Source organism: Equus przewalskii, chromosome 28 (genome assembly GCF_037783145.1).
Source record: "Equus przewalskii isolate Varuska chromosome 28, EquPr2, whole genome shotgun sequence".
Classification (NCBI taxonomy): domain Eukaryota; kingdom Metazoa; phylum Chordata; class Mammalia; order Perissodactyla; family Equidae; genus Equus; species Equus przewalskii.
In genome coordinates this window covers 27,910,176-27,924,949 of record NC_091858.1, presented here as the reverse complement: position 1 = coordinate 27,924,949, position 14,774 = coordinate 27,910,176, and the positions used below count along the sequence as shown (strand labels likewise).

At 36.5% G+C, this 14,774-nt stretch overlaps 1 protein-coding gene across 1 annotated transcript in view; it reads left to right on the top strand.

Moving 5' to 3' along the window:
• TENM3 (teneurin transmembrane protein 3) overlaps positions 1-14,774 on the top strand; it is a 2,420,957-nt gene that overhangs the window by 275,955 nt on the left and 2,130,228 nt on the right. The window lies entirely within an intron of this gene.

Below are 14,774 nucleotides of genomic sequence, written 5' to 3'. Positions count from 1 at the left end.
TCACTATGCATTATCTGCAAACTGAAACTAACATAGGTACTGACTTTTTAAACGGAATAAAATCTGTCCAAGGTAGTGATACTTCACTGACTAGTAAAACTGTTCCTAATTTTCAAATCAGTCATACAAGTTAAACAATATAATTATTGCAGTTATGCAAAGTGAACTGCTTAGAAATGCAGAAAATCGTATAACAGAGTCAATGTAAAACAGAGACACGGGTTCAACTTCCAATTTTTCCTTCATCTCAACATTAGAACAATGTTAATTAGTCAATGGAATCTATGCTGTGGCCACCAGCTGTCCTTGATAAGTCAAAGGAAACCATATCGAATATGTGATAAAACAAGAAAACTTGTTTCATCCAAATATCCATCCGCCTATGCATCTGCTCATTCATTCACTCATTTATTTACTTAACAAATATTGATTGATCAATTATTATTTGCTAAATACTTTGTAATGCAATGAGAATGTAACAAAATCATTCTCTGCCTGACCTTAGTGAACTTTTAGTTTATAAGAAGAAACTACAGAAATAGAAGTTTCTCCTCCACGGAAGGGATAAGATGATATCTCAATATCATTTTATTAAGTTCTTAATAATTAATATTCTCTGTATTTGACTTAAGAAAATTAAATATGTATTTTCTTTAAAAACCCTGGACTTATCACATTTTGATTAGGAAATCTAGTTATGGCAATAATTTTCATTCATCACTGTTTCCAGTATGGATGGCAAGAATGCTTTTTTATCTGTACACTCTTAGTTCTTAATGTTGGTTATCCTTCTGGATATGGATGGTTTTCATGAATGCATAGGAACGTCTCATGGCTCTCTTCTCTGAGACATTGGAGTGGGATTTCAGAGAAAATAAGTGGTTTTAGATTCTAAGGAGTTTTATACTCTTAGAAGTTCTGAGAGGCCCTTGATAAGAGTTTTCAACACAAATGCAATCATTTCCTAAGAAATCGAAGGGCAAAAAATGTTCCTCCAGTACATTTACTGTGACATTGTGCTTCCACACTATTTGTGAACTTTATTAAAGAAAATGAATGTAACCCTTTATTGAAAATTATAATAACTAGAATTAGGTCCCTGAAAGTTTTGAAAACAAAATAACTTGTGAAAAGTAAGACAAACATCTTCCTACCATAAAGTAATATGTTCTGACATTTTGGAGAAGCCTAGGTGATTTTATTGGACAGGAAAATCATGAGTCCATGAAGAAGCAATATTTATATTAGTACAATAATGATGAGTTCATGATATTAACAGAAGAAATTTGCAAAATGACAGAGAAAGTGAGAATCCCTGCCTTTTGTGGCTCCCTTCAAAGAGAGGCTCACAAAAATATTAATACATAAATAAGAAAAATAATCCTCAATTGGTAGTTGGTAAACTTTCCTCTAAAGGGGCTGATAGTAGTACTTTAGGCTTTGGGGTATATGGTCTCTGTTGCACCTACTCAACCCTGCCATTGTCCTGTGAAAGCAGCCACAGACAAGGTGTGGACGGATGGGAGTGTCTGTGTTACAGTGAAACTTAGCTGAACCAGAGGATGGTGCATGCGACTTAATGGGCTATAGCTTGCTGACCCCTTGCACTGGGTGGATGTGGGCATTTCAAATACAGTCCAAGTGATGGACAAATTGTTTGGCAATATGGGCCTAGCAATGCCATCATTACGTAATTGATATGAAAAAAAACTGTACAAAAAATTAGCAGCTTCCCAGATGAAGTGCATAAAAAGATGAAATAGAATAAATAACAGAATTTCTTTTAATATTCCTTTAGAAATACTTTTGTTGCTATTTTGTTAATGAGTCTAAACAGCATTTGCACATTATTGATGCAACCTTTTTTGTTCAAAAAAGAACATCTCCTCTATTTACTTTCTGTATTTTTTATAATAGATAAATATTGCAATAGCCATATGGTCTTATTTCTTCAGTAAAGTTTTAATATTTATATTGCAAATTTTTTATCCTCTGGGAAAGGGCTAGGTGATTTTTTAATGATATTAATTTCAAATAAAACTTATTCTAAGAAGGGGCTGGCCCAGTGGTGCAGCGGTTAAGTTTGCGCATTCTGCTTCAGAGGCTCCAGGTTTGCCAGTTCGGATCCCAGGTGCAGACATGGCACCGCTTGGCAAGCCACGCTGTGGGAGGCATCCCACATATAAAGTAGAGGAAGATGGGCACGGATGTTAGCTCAGCACCAGTCTTCCTCAGCAAAAAGAGGAGGATTGGCAGCAGATGTTAGCTCAGGGCTAATCTTTCTCAAAAAAAAAGTTGTTCTAAGGAAACTAAAGTTGATAGTAATGGTCATTTTTCAGAGGAACTCTATCTGTTTATCTCAGCTTTAGTCCGAGACACAAGATACATAAGTCCTCAAATCTCTGTGAGTTTATTAACTCTCCTGTCAGAAAATGAATTTGTCATTTAGATACTTTGTCTAGTACTTAGGCTAACTTACTCCCCTGGTCTTTTAAACTCTTTCTAAATTCTTGAATGCTTGAGGAGCTTTCCCCTGAAATTTCCTTCACCGTCTGACCTTCGAAATCGTAGGCATTCAGGTAGGCCTAGGTCAAATACCATCTTCTCCAAGACTCCCTTCCCTGATTGTTGTGAAATATTCATATTCTGTTTCTCGGAGAGAATCCAAGGCTCATGCCTGCAGGATGGCATCCCAGGTAGGAAGAGGGTGTTCTGAAGAAGCCAAGGATCTGTCCCATATGCCGGTGAAGGATCTCAGTCCCTGATAAGTTCAGAGGAGGGACTGGTGTCCCCTAATTATGGAACTAAAAAGCCCCCATGATCCAGTGGGTCCCTCTGTGGAGTGTAACATCTGGCTCAGAAATGCCTAGATGCCCCAATAAGTTCCATTTCTGAAGACTTACAATGTTGTTCGGTCATTTGCTTTTGTTTGCCAACATCCTCATATTGCCAAAGATAAGTTTACAGACTGGAGAGACCCAGGGTAAATTAAAAGCTATTAGTTGTGATTAAAACACAGCAGGGGTTTTGGTCTGGCCCATCTCCCTCGAGAGTGCCACCATTTGGCAGTGGCTGAAGAGCATTGATAATCGCAATCCCCTGGGGATGGAGAGGACCAGGAGAAAATAAACGCTGGCAAAGAAGCGCTCTGATTGGAGCCTCAGTGGTGGTCCAGAAGCTTCCTTTCTTTTCATGTCCTGAGCCTGAGGCTTAGCCTCTTCTTTCTAGTGGGAGTTGAGGCAAGGCCAAATGAAAACATTCAGCAGTTGCCTCATGAGTGGCCCCTCTCTGGGGAGAGGTGAGCAAATTCTGGGACCCTGGTGAGACTTGGCACCATACTACCATCACTCTACTGGCTTTGATGAAAGTATGGGAAAATTAACCAAAGGCAAACTTTGCAAAATACATGTATATATATATATTATAGAATTATTCAACCACAAAGGTTATCCAATATAAAGTAAAAAGTAAACAGCATCCAATATGAAATCATCTAACTTATCTAAAGCAAACCTCCCTATTAATACTTAAGACCCAAGCAAGCACTTCTTTGGGGTCGGGGTGGAAGGCCACAGTCCTTAACCTCTGGAGGGTCCCTGTAGTGATCCATTAGTTGCTTTGTAGTTATGTTTGTGGAAATGGGCTCTTTCTGTCTCCCCAGCCCCAAGAGCTTCCTGGGTCATCACTGTGGATTGGGCCAGGTGTGAGAGCTCCCCTCAGATTAAGGGGCAGAGCTTCCTAACATAGATTTGACCTGTAAGTGTCCCAAGAAGGAAGGGACACACACCCCTATGGCGGGAGCAAGGGTCATTGAGTTATAGAAGCTCAGGGTTTTATAATCACTGAACCCTTAATTTATGATTAGCACATACTTTCTGTTACCACACATCTAGATGCTTGCACATTTTTTCAATATGCAAAGTAGGCAGTCCTACAGTATTGATTCTCCATGTGATTAATCACATCTGGCTCTGACACTGGTTGTAGTTTTACTTAGATGGAAATTAGGCAACCTGATATGCTGCTCTTGATAAGGAACAGTGTACTTCCCTAGAATCAGGTGGCTCTTAATGGCTCTAATAAAGTGTTAAGGCCATAATGGGGACTCAAGATCCTTTTTAACACCCACTTGCTACAAGACATCAAGAACGTTAATTTACATAGAAAATGGAGCTTACCTAGCATGCGCTTTAAGTTTTATTTATGACTATCTTTGACCTCTTCCCCTTCTCTTCACCAACCCAGTTTAGCTAATGATGACCACAAATGTGTGTGGCTTACTTCTACTAACAATGAAGTTTCTTGGGAGTTGAGGCCACATTTTAATCAATTTTGTGTACTTGATGGAACCCAGTTGACCTAGGTATCTTGCATCATTGATATCTCTTTATTACATTCATGCCTGAATACATAAAATTTAAAATAACGACATGTCTTTAAAAATACATTGCAAAATACAGAAAAAAATCCCAATTGGAAACATTTCAATCATGATGTTAGTTGAAGTAGACATCTCCATCCACTAGGAAAGCCTAAATTGGGTTTCAGCAATTCTAAATAAAGATACCAAACTGCTAAAGTTTGCAGCTGTGTCTTTTCTGTATTATTTTTGGTAGTGTGATTGTTGTTATTACATTCTATTATCTGTTATATTTTCCAAATTTTGAAATTCAAAATTATATAGACAAAAAAATAGATCTAAAAAATGATCGGTGAAGAGAATATGTGTTAAGATAAATAGACAGTAAAACGATTCAAAAATTAAGTGAGCTACTAAGGAAAACATTCAAGCATCTAGAGTTTGAAACCAGTTAAAAATTGGTTGGAAATCTGAGGCAGAGAGCACATTCTCTGTGCGTGAAGATTGCCAGTGGTTAAGATAGTTGGAGAGATGTTTTTAGGTGAGTGAGGTAAATTATATACGAAAAAAAAATAGCAGTAATAAAGATGAAGGTTAAAAACAAAAAAGTGACAGTTAACTTGCTTATGTTTCCCAGGGGGGAAATACATGATGAAAACATGAAGTCAGACGTTTGACTTAGAGTTTATGTAACTGAAGAGCTTGCAAGCAACTTGAGAGTACAGTGAGGCAATTATAAACCCATCTCCATCTCTATTTCTAACTCTATTTCGATATCTTTATATACATATTCCTATTGAGGAAATTGTAACATTCACTGTTCAAACGAGATTTTGTGTCTGGTTATCTAAAACAGGAATGTGTTCGTTTGGAAAACATTTCCATCAGGCAGAATGTATATTTGGCAAACAGTATATTGTCTAATAATTTGAATAAGGACAGACTCTGCCTATTATAATATATCTAGAGTCTTATTTTCTTAGAAGCAGAACCCTCCTTGCCTCCCCAAGGAAGGACCTGTTTCATGTGGTTGATTCCTTAATGCACGTGCTTGGAGAATGGCAGATGGTCTAAGACAGTATTTACTTAACTATTTTTGCTGAGTGGTGTGTACTAACTAAAGGCAGACGCTGAATAGTCCTAGGAAATAGAAATGATTTTTAGAGTCTGTGTAAAGGAAGAGCGAGTAGAGCAGTAATGTTCCAAGCCAGGGAAAGGAACTTTATGGGGAATATAAGGATGTCTTGTGGGGAATTTGATTGAGCTTGTGCTGTGTGAGTGAGTCATCTTCCCTGCCCCCTGTGAAACTTTTGATAAAAATATCCATGTCTAGTTACCGTTTGTGGAGATGGGTTTGTGCTGAACATGGCTTCAAAGTGGGCACAGTGGAGAGGCCTATGCCATCACAACTGGGTTATAGAGAAACAATTACTTTCTCATTGTGCATGACGGGTGCATAATGAGGCAATCTACAGACAGATATGGCAAGGAGGTAAGTTACATAGAAATGGTGAGAGAAAGAAAAAGAACTTGCCAAAATGGTACGTTATAAACAAGCTTTCGTAGAAATGGGTAACAGTCCAAGTCAGTTACACAAGACCTTTGAGATTGTAAGTAATTTCTGAAAAGAAATAAGTGTTTTTGTTTTTCCAATATTTAAGAACTGTCACATATTTAGTTATATTGCAATAAAATAATTATAGTGTTCAGACATATATAGGAGCTATCAGACTTATGAAGTCTGTGGTACGATAGTGCACTGAAGACCAGCAGTAAATTTCAAGAAAACAAACAACATAATACGGGGTGACTAAGTAACCAAAAATAGTTACCATCTCCTACTTATACTATTGCTGTAGACACCTAATGCCTCAAACTCTTTCCATCCTCCATACTGCACCTAGAGTGATTTAAAATTAATCCTGTCAGGATCAATGGTTAAACTTTTCCATGGTCTACAGAACAGTCTAAGCTTCTAAACATGGCTCCTGCCTTGAACTCCTGCCTGAGCCTTTCTTAGCATCATTTCTCACCGTTCTACTAATGCGTGTGTTTGCTCATGTTGTTTTTTGTTTATTTCTTACTGGAATACGTGAACGATTCCATTTCCCGCAAATCTGTTTGCTCAAGTTGCTCATTCACTCAAGAGAAGTGTAGCAGATTAGGTCTTGCCTCCGCCAGGAGATGAATCCTGACATCCTCTGGTGGGTTAGACGCTTTTCATCAATGCCCATAGAGTACTCGAGGCAGGATTTTGCCTTAGCACATAATAGAACGTATTAAAACAATCTGTTTATACATCTGTCTCCAGCAATAGAACATAAGTTTTCTGAAGTTAGGAACTTTCTGTAATTTATCTTTCGTGACCCTGGAAATAAGTAGAGGATCATACAGAGTACGAAGTTAATAAATGTTGGTTGAAGTCAGGGTGAGTCATTAGGAAAAACACAATTTTAAATTTCTCCTCTTACCTATTATTTTTGGTCTCTTCTAGTAGGTATAATTTCATATATGACATGTAGTCATATTTGGCAGCAAAGAATCCTTCTAATAGAGAATTGTAATATATTTTATTCTAGTTTTACTTTATGATAAAATTTAAGTCTTTTTCTGGAACATTCCTCTTTCTTTATATTCTCAATTACTTGCCAATTCTGTAATTTCTACTCTAGACATAGCCTTAAGAACTACCTCACCATCCATATTTATTGCTAAAGCTTGATTTTAGGCCCTGGTTACAAAGCTATCTAGTGGGACTTTTTTTATTAATAATCTTGCCTATTTTATTCATCATTCAAACTATTGAAAAAGCTATTTTCAAAAGGTACAGACCAATATTTCCATTGCCTAAGGTATAATTCCAAATACATTATCAAGGAATTCAATGTCCTCTTATGATCTGCTTCCATCTACATGCCCACACATTTCTCATACAACACACTCCTTGCTTCTGTGCACGTTTCAACCACAGCCATCTATTCTTTTCTGAGTGCATCTTGTGTTTTTCCATCACTCTTTCTTTGCGTGTGTGTTTATTTATCATGAATTATTGTCTTTCCATTTCCATTGTCAAAACCCCACTCATCCCTCACATCCCGGTTGACATACTTTCTCTTCCAGAAAGTCCCCATACAGCTCTAGTCAGAATTAACATTATCTTTACTGTAATGCCAGGGAAATTTTTAATATTATGGCTACTTGTGTTTATATAACTCACTAAATTTTATTTCAAAGCGGGGAAAAAATGCCTTGTAAACTTCTGAGCTCCCTTATGATATTTAGTTGAAACACTAATAGTAATGGAAAATTCCATGTTTAAGGTCAGAATCTTGGAGTTGGAAGGGATCACGTAGTCTGAATCAAATTCATAATCTGAAGGACTGGGACACAGAAAACAATATTTCTTAAAGTAATTGAAATTTGAAGATAGAGCCTGGTAACTTGTCTGCCAATACATTTCTCTTTCCATCGTACCTTTTGATTAGCATATGCCATAGTAGCTTTTCCTACCAGAAGTTCTAGCTCAGTACTATCCATTAGAACTTTCTGCAACCACGGAAATGTTCTATATCTGCACAGTCCAATATGGTGGTCACTAACCACATATGGCTCTTGAATACTTGACGTGTGTCTTGTGCAACTGGGGAATTAAATTTACAGTTTCCTTGATTTTAGTTAATTTAAATTTAAATAACCATGTGTGGTTAGCAGCTACTCTATTAAACATTGCAGTGGACTATATCAGCAGTTTCCAAAAGAGCATTTTCCAAATGTGCTAACACCTAAGGTTTTGTGGTCAAGAAGGAAGAAATACAATTATAGTTTCCTTTTGATTTTAAAGGACATTTTTTTTAGTGCAGAAATGGCCAACATCCACTTATTTGATGGAATAAGGTTATTGGATGCTTTTCCCTGGTACAGAACAAGTGGTAGCTCATAACGACTGAATTCCAAGTAAATAATGTCCAGTTAGGAAAGATGATGTGCACTGGATAATTAAGGAGATGACTTGATTCAGTCTATTGCAATTGAGAGAATGTTCATTAATGAACATCTCAAAGAAAAGGAAGGGAGCAAGCCTGAGGTCTTATGGAGGCAGGCAGACAAGGGAGTCATGAGGAAGGATGGAGATGAGTCTTACTCTGAGTAATTGAAGAAGGGTGGAAGTCGGAATATACAAAAACAGGGTAATCCTTAGCCATTTCTCTGAACACAAAATGTTGGGGGAGATTTTGCAACCACCCCTGCTTTCCAGGGAGATGTATGTGGATATATACATAAAAAACTTCAGGAAGAATTAAAATCTTGCAAATTTTATCTATTTACATTTCCTCGCTTCTGTTCAAAGATCTTGGGAGTCCAAGTTAAGAACTTTTGCTCTGCGGTTTCCTACCGAATTTCCAGTGGGAATTTTTTGTTAGTTTACTTAGGAAAAATTGAATTATACATTCTTTAATTTAAATAAATTATCTAGCATTTAGAATCAAATTCTGAAACATTTATTGAACATCAGTTATACTGGACAAGCAGTAAATAATTTAATATATTTTTATCTCATTTCATTCAGTCAATATTCATTTTACAAACAAGGAAACTAAGGCTAATAAATTTCAAGTGATTTCCTCCATTTAGATGTGGACCTTCTATTTCCGTATATTTACTTATTAGTAATTTCAACATTGTGTAAGGGAAATATCATCTAGGATCACCTCAGCCCCTATGATTATAGATAGCAATTGACTTGAACTTTGGGATTGGTGGGCAATCTAACGCCCACCATGAGATTTCTGCAAATGCCAGTGTCTTTATTACCTGTGGTCGCCTCACATTTTGAGCTCTTGTTTTATACAAATTAATTCTATTTATGGAGCATTTCATCTTACCTTTAGTGAATACAATATCTCTGTTTTGAACCACATCAAAATGAATTTGTACCTTAGGCCCTTCCCTTCAATGACACACACGTGCACACGAACAACACATCCATGCATCGTCACACTCACTCTCCAGTGTGAGTAGACTGATATCCCTGGATGTCTTCATGACTCAGGTTTTTCTCTGTTTACTCAGAGTTCCATGCTCTAGCATGGCAGTATAGGAGATCCCAGAGCTCTTGGTCTGTCCTCTCCCTACCCCAGTCCCAACAATGTCAGCCCAGCCCGTATATCCAAGCTCTGTCCTCCTGCTCTCCAAACAGATGCCCCTTGGTCCTGAGAAAGAGGTCTAAGCGGGCCTTAGAAACTGTCTCGATGCTGTTCAGGGATTGTGGTCTTGCAGGAAAGATGTAGTATGCTCGGGACGGCCATGTCTTTGTTTGCCCTGTACATTCCTGGTACCTTGGGAACGGGTGTGACTGGAGGAGGGAAAGAACAAGGCTGTCTAAAGGGCAGAGCCCAAGGTAGGGGTCCCTTTTGCTTAGTCTAAGGGTGGAATGAAATGATGTGGCATCTCTGAGACCTAGAAGTTATTCCGGAAGCAATATGAAGGTTGGTTTGGAAAAGATTGAGTCTGAAGGCAAAATGATGAAGGAGCTTTTGTGATACATGAATCTACTAGAATTGGGAGAATGACAAAGGGGATAGAGAGGAAGGGGTGGACAGATTCAAGAGATATTTAGGTGGTCTGATCAATAGAGCTCAATGGGCAACTAAATCCCAAAAGGAGAGGAAAACGTTGGAAATGAGGATGAATCTGAGCTCTTTGTAGGGAGGCCATTAAATGGAAATATAACTTTGTTCTAGAATTCTCTCTTCTACATTGTGCTCTCTTTCAGGTTTTAAAGCAGTCTGCAATGAAAATCTGGAGCATAACCATAATTTTACAGCTTGATTTTTGTCTAATAAGATGAAAGCTAATTACTATTATATTTTTCAATCGATTGCTTTTGAAACACTTTCTTTGAAGACACATCTATTTATGCTTCTAGTTATGTATACTTAAAAAATATGATATAATTTATTGTGGTGTAGATAGTTTTAAATGCTGTACAAACATAAGCAGTTATGCATATTCAAAATACTATCATATTAGTAACCAAATTAAGTCCCTCTTATTTTTCCTGTTTCACTGAGTTTGTTGAATGTTTTCTTTCTTTTTTTGAGGAAGATTAGCCCTGAGCTAACATCTGCCACCAATCCTCCTCTTTTTTGCTGAGGAAGACTGGCCCTGAGCTAACATCTGTGCCCATTTTCTTTTACTTTATATATGGGACACCTACCACAGCATGGCTTGACAAGCAGTGCATAGGTCGACACCCGGGATCCAAACTGGCGAACCCTGGGCTGCCAAAGCAGAACATGTGAGCTTAACCACTGAGCCTCTGGGCTGGCCCTGATTGTTGAATGTTTTCTTGAACCTAACTTGACCCCTTAAAGAGTAGATGAAATTCTTTCAAGTTGCAATACATCTAGTCTAATCAGGACTCCATGAAAAAAAAACAAGTTGTTTTTAAACCAAACCTATGACAATGATAACTGCTGAATTGGAAAGGAATTGTTTAATTATTCATGTAAATTTAATTATACCAGTTTAAGTAGAAGCTTGCCATAAATATTAGTCAAACAAAAGATAATTATTTGAATGACATTACCTCTAACAAAGCAACATAAACAGACTGAACTAATTAAGAACTAAAATGCATATGCTGTAAACTTAATGTGAAATTTTCAGTTACGATATTGCATTCTATAACTTGATAAAGTAGAGTTTATTATTACTGCCGTCATTAAAATAAACCCTCCTTATTGCACTTATAATGTTGGACTCCTACAGATAACATTCTAATGAGGGTATGATGCATTTTGATTGAGTTACCACAAGGGAGAAATTTAATTTAATTAAACTGGTCTTCATTAAAGTATTGCATTCAAGTAAAGTAATTATATGGCACATACAATATGGAAGAAATCCTGCTGTTTAAAAGGGAGAACATTCAGAATAGACCAACCATGATTTTATTATGGAGCACCTTCCTCGATAATTAACCTGCGACTTGAACATAATGAGACAGCAAACAGGCTAACGTTCTTTGATGCTCGGTTTTTAAAATCACATCTTCTATATAAAAATATCCATATAGAATTTATACATATATAATATGTATATACATATCTGTGCATATACACAAAATATTATATATGTAAAAGTGGTAAAATGTATATTAATGTTTATACTCAATTAGCAAAACAGTAAATATATACATACTATACATATTTTTGATATGTCTTATTTTTGAGAAACATTCTCTATAGATCTAACACAGTTATTGAATATACCTAGCCTTCTTGAATAATCAGTTTATTAACCTAATGTTAAGCAATTCCAAAAATGGAGTAGGTGGATAGGTACCCGTAAAATGTTAGTTTGTGGAAAAATTGCTTATGACCATTACAGTAGCTGACTGATATCTCTACCAAATTAATAATACTTCATATATAGATAAAGAAACCTGACCTCAGATGTTAAAGAGCATAAATGATAACTTCAGTTATTACTACTTTTTCTTTCAGAGTCTCAAAATTAATAAAATAAAAGCTGTGAAAATTACTGTACTTCTAAATGAATCCATTAGTTAACTGGTTGCTTAATTGAGTTTATATATCAAAATCAGCAAAATATAAGAGTTTTCCTTCCTTTATCTCTTGTTTTCATTGTCTATAAATGCTTCCTTGTTTCTTCAGTTACTCTCTTGACCATTTCTTCTGAAGTGTTCCCTGGATCTTTCCTTTGTTATTTAACTGGTAAACCACACTAGAACCTTAGTTATCGCTGTCTACCGTCTTGTACGCAAATGATATCAAATTGCATATCAAGTTGTATATCAAATGGGTACATCAATCTGGATGTACCTCACACTTACAGACTTACTCTTTTTTTCTCCCTGCACATTTCCATTCCCACTAATGGTGCCTTATTCTAGGCTTTTGGTATCTAATGTCAGGGCTGCTGGCAGCACCAGTGTCGTAGGCAAGCAGCTACTGCAGCTTCAATGGGGCCTCCTGCACAGAAAGCCCTGCCCTTGGGTTAATGCCCTGAGATCACATCCGAAAATTCCTAATTTAAGCTTTGAATTTGTGTTTTATACGTGAAGTCTGAAGAGATAATGGAGCATGGGCTGGGCAAATAAAAAAGAATAAACATGTCAGAAGGGAGACTAAAGAAAGAAAAAGTGTTATAGTTGAGTACACTTGATGGCACTTTTTTCCCTGCTTTTTGAACAAAGGGCCCTGAACTTTCATTTTGCACTGAGTCCTGTCTGCCTGATGCATGGGATAAGTTTCTCACTCTGTTTCCTCATTCTGGCTTCCCTCTTCCCTGGTCCATGCTCACGTGTGCCTGTCACATCCCGGCAACGTGAACTCCAGCCTCCACACCCCTGCCCAGCCCTATTCACCAGCATTCCCCTGGTTACAGCAGATAATCAGTATTTTCTCAAATCATCTGCAGCTTATCTCACCCTGCCCTTGTTTGTCATATTTTTATGCCTAGATTTCTTCCCCTTTCCTGGAAGCCACCCCTTTTTTTGGAAATAAATCTTTAACCTGCAGCTTCTTGCTAAAATCCTTGCTTTTCCCACTAGTATTTCCAGTGGCTCTCATGAAACATTTCTTTCTGTCTTGCTTCCCTTATATTCCCTGACTTCTATGATGATTACTTAAGTATTTGTCTCCATTGTGTGTGTTCCTCAAACCTCACGTGCAGAATCCATGTTTTAATGATTTGTATATGTCAGTTCTAAAATAATGCCTTACACGCAGTGGGAGTTGGATGTAGGTCTTTGGCTCTGAATTGCTTCTTTATTAACAGTTAATGACATTTCATTGCCAAACAAATGAACTCCAACATTTTTATATGGGTCTAAAATTGCATACAATTGTTAAAATCGTAAAAGGACACAGAAATAATTGATTTTTAATTATAAAACCCTATGTTCATTTGATTAATTGCAATAAAATGACTTGATTATTAAATTCCATTTCACCTCATGATAGAATCTAATCAACCCTTTCTAAATACATACTTGTTTTCAAGATGACACGTTTGAAGATTTGTGGGCACAAATTCATGTGTTTTTGTGTAACAATTCCAACCTATCTTTTTTATGTGAAACACATCAATATTATATTTAAAATAAAATTATTCTTAGTAAGATTTTCTAAATAACTAGATTCAGATCAATTCATTTCTTTTTAGTATGAGAGATACATTTGCAGAGATTTATGGCTAATACAACCACTGTAGCAGTTAGAAAATAACCTGTATCCATAGGTGTTTCCTAAGAAACATGGTGTAATATATTAGAGTTTTGAAAGGTACTTGTACACATTTCCACCAAGCCCAGGTAGGAATGTCTATTTTATCACTTGTATTCTCTATCCATTTATTTTAACTTCTCATTTAAGGCATAAATATATATTTGAGGAGTTTTGAAAAGGTAGATTGTAGATTTTCTTGTTGCTTTTATGTATATGGCCATTAGACCATAAGGTGAACAGAGTGCACGCAATTGCACATTTTCTTCCTTCGCACGGACTCAAAGACCCTTCCTTCCAGGAGCGTTCATTCCACAGGAGGCTTAAAAGCTTTTGTATTTTCTAAAATGGTGTTCACTGCTCAATTTCTCAAAAGTGAGAAACGGAAATCAAAATAAGAGCCATTTTGGTTCACCACAGTGTTTTTTTCTTCCAATATTCTTGAATATGTAAAAAGGTTGAATTTGCAAATATGTATATAGGATAATAGAGACATTGATAGTATTTAAATTTTAAGGTTTATGTGAAGATGGCCACTTAAAGGTTTGTAAATTGCTTTAGTCAGCAGAATCTAATTTGAAGCTCTTAAAATTGTGTCTAGTGAGTGGTTGAGTGTCGTTAGCCTTATTCTTCAGAGGAGGAAATCAAGATTCAAGAAGGTTATTTGGTTTACTCAAACTTAAAAAGTGGAAGGGCTAGAATTCCAGAGCAGGTCTTCTGACAGATGGTCCAATTCTCTTCCACTGTTTATTAGAGAGATTTTCTCCTCCTTGTTTTCTAATTTATCAGGCTAATTTACCAGGGCTTCAAGAAATGAATACAAGGTTATGAGAGTAAAATTTGAAGATATAGCATATACTTAAGTTTTCCACAAACTCCACAACATTTGCATATAATAAACGCAGATTTCTTCTCGGATTTTTCTAGAAGTATGTTTAAAGGGTGCTTTACAATAATTTTAGTTCAGTCTGGAAATAGCTTCCTATATCACATTATGAGTCATGGTTTTTCCCATGTACATTGATAAAAATGTCTAATTCTTTTTACCTTGCCAATACGGATATCTGGTATATTCATAGTATCTAGTTTCTAATCCCCAAATTCATCCTCATTTATAAAATGGAGATGATAATACCTACATTAAGGAATAAATTCAATCATAT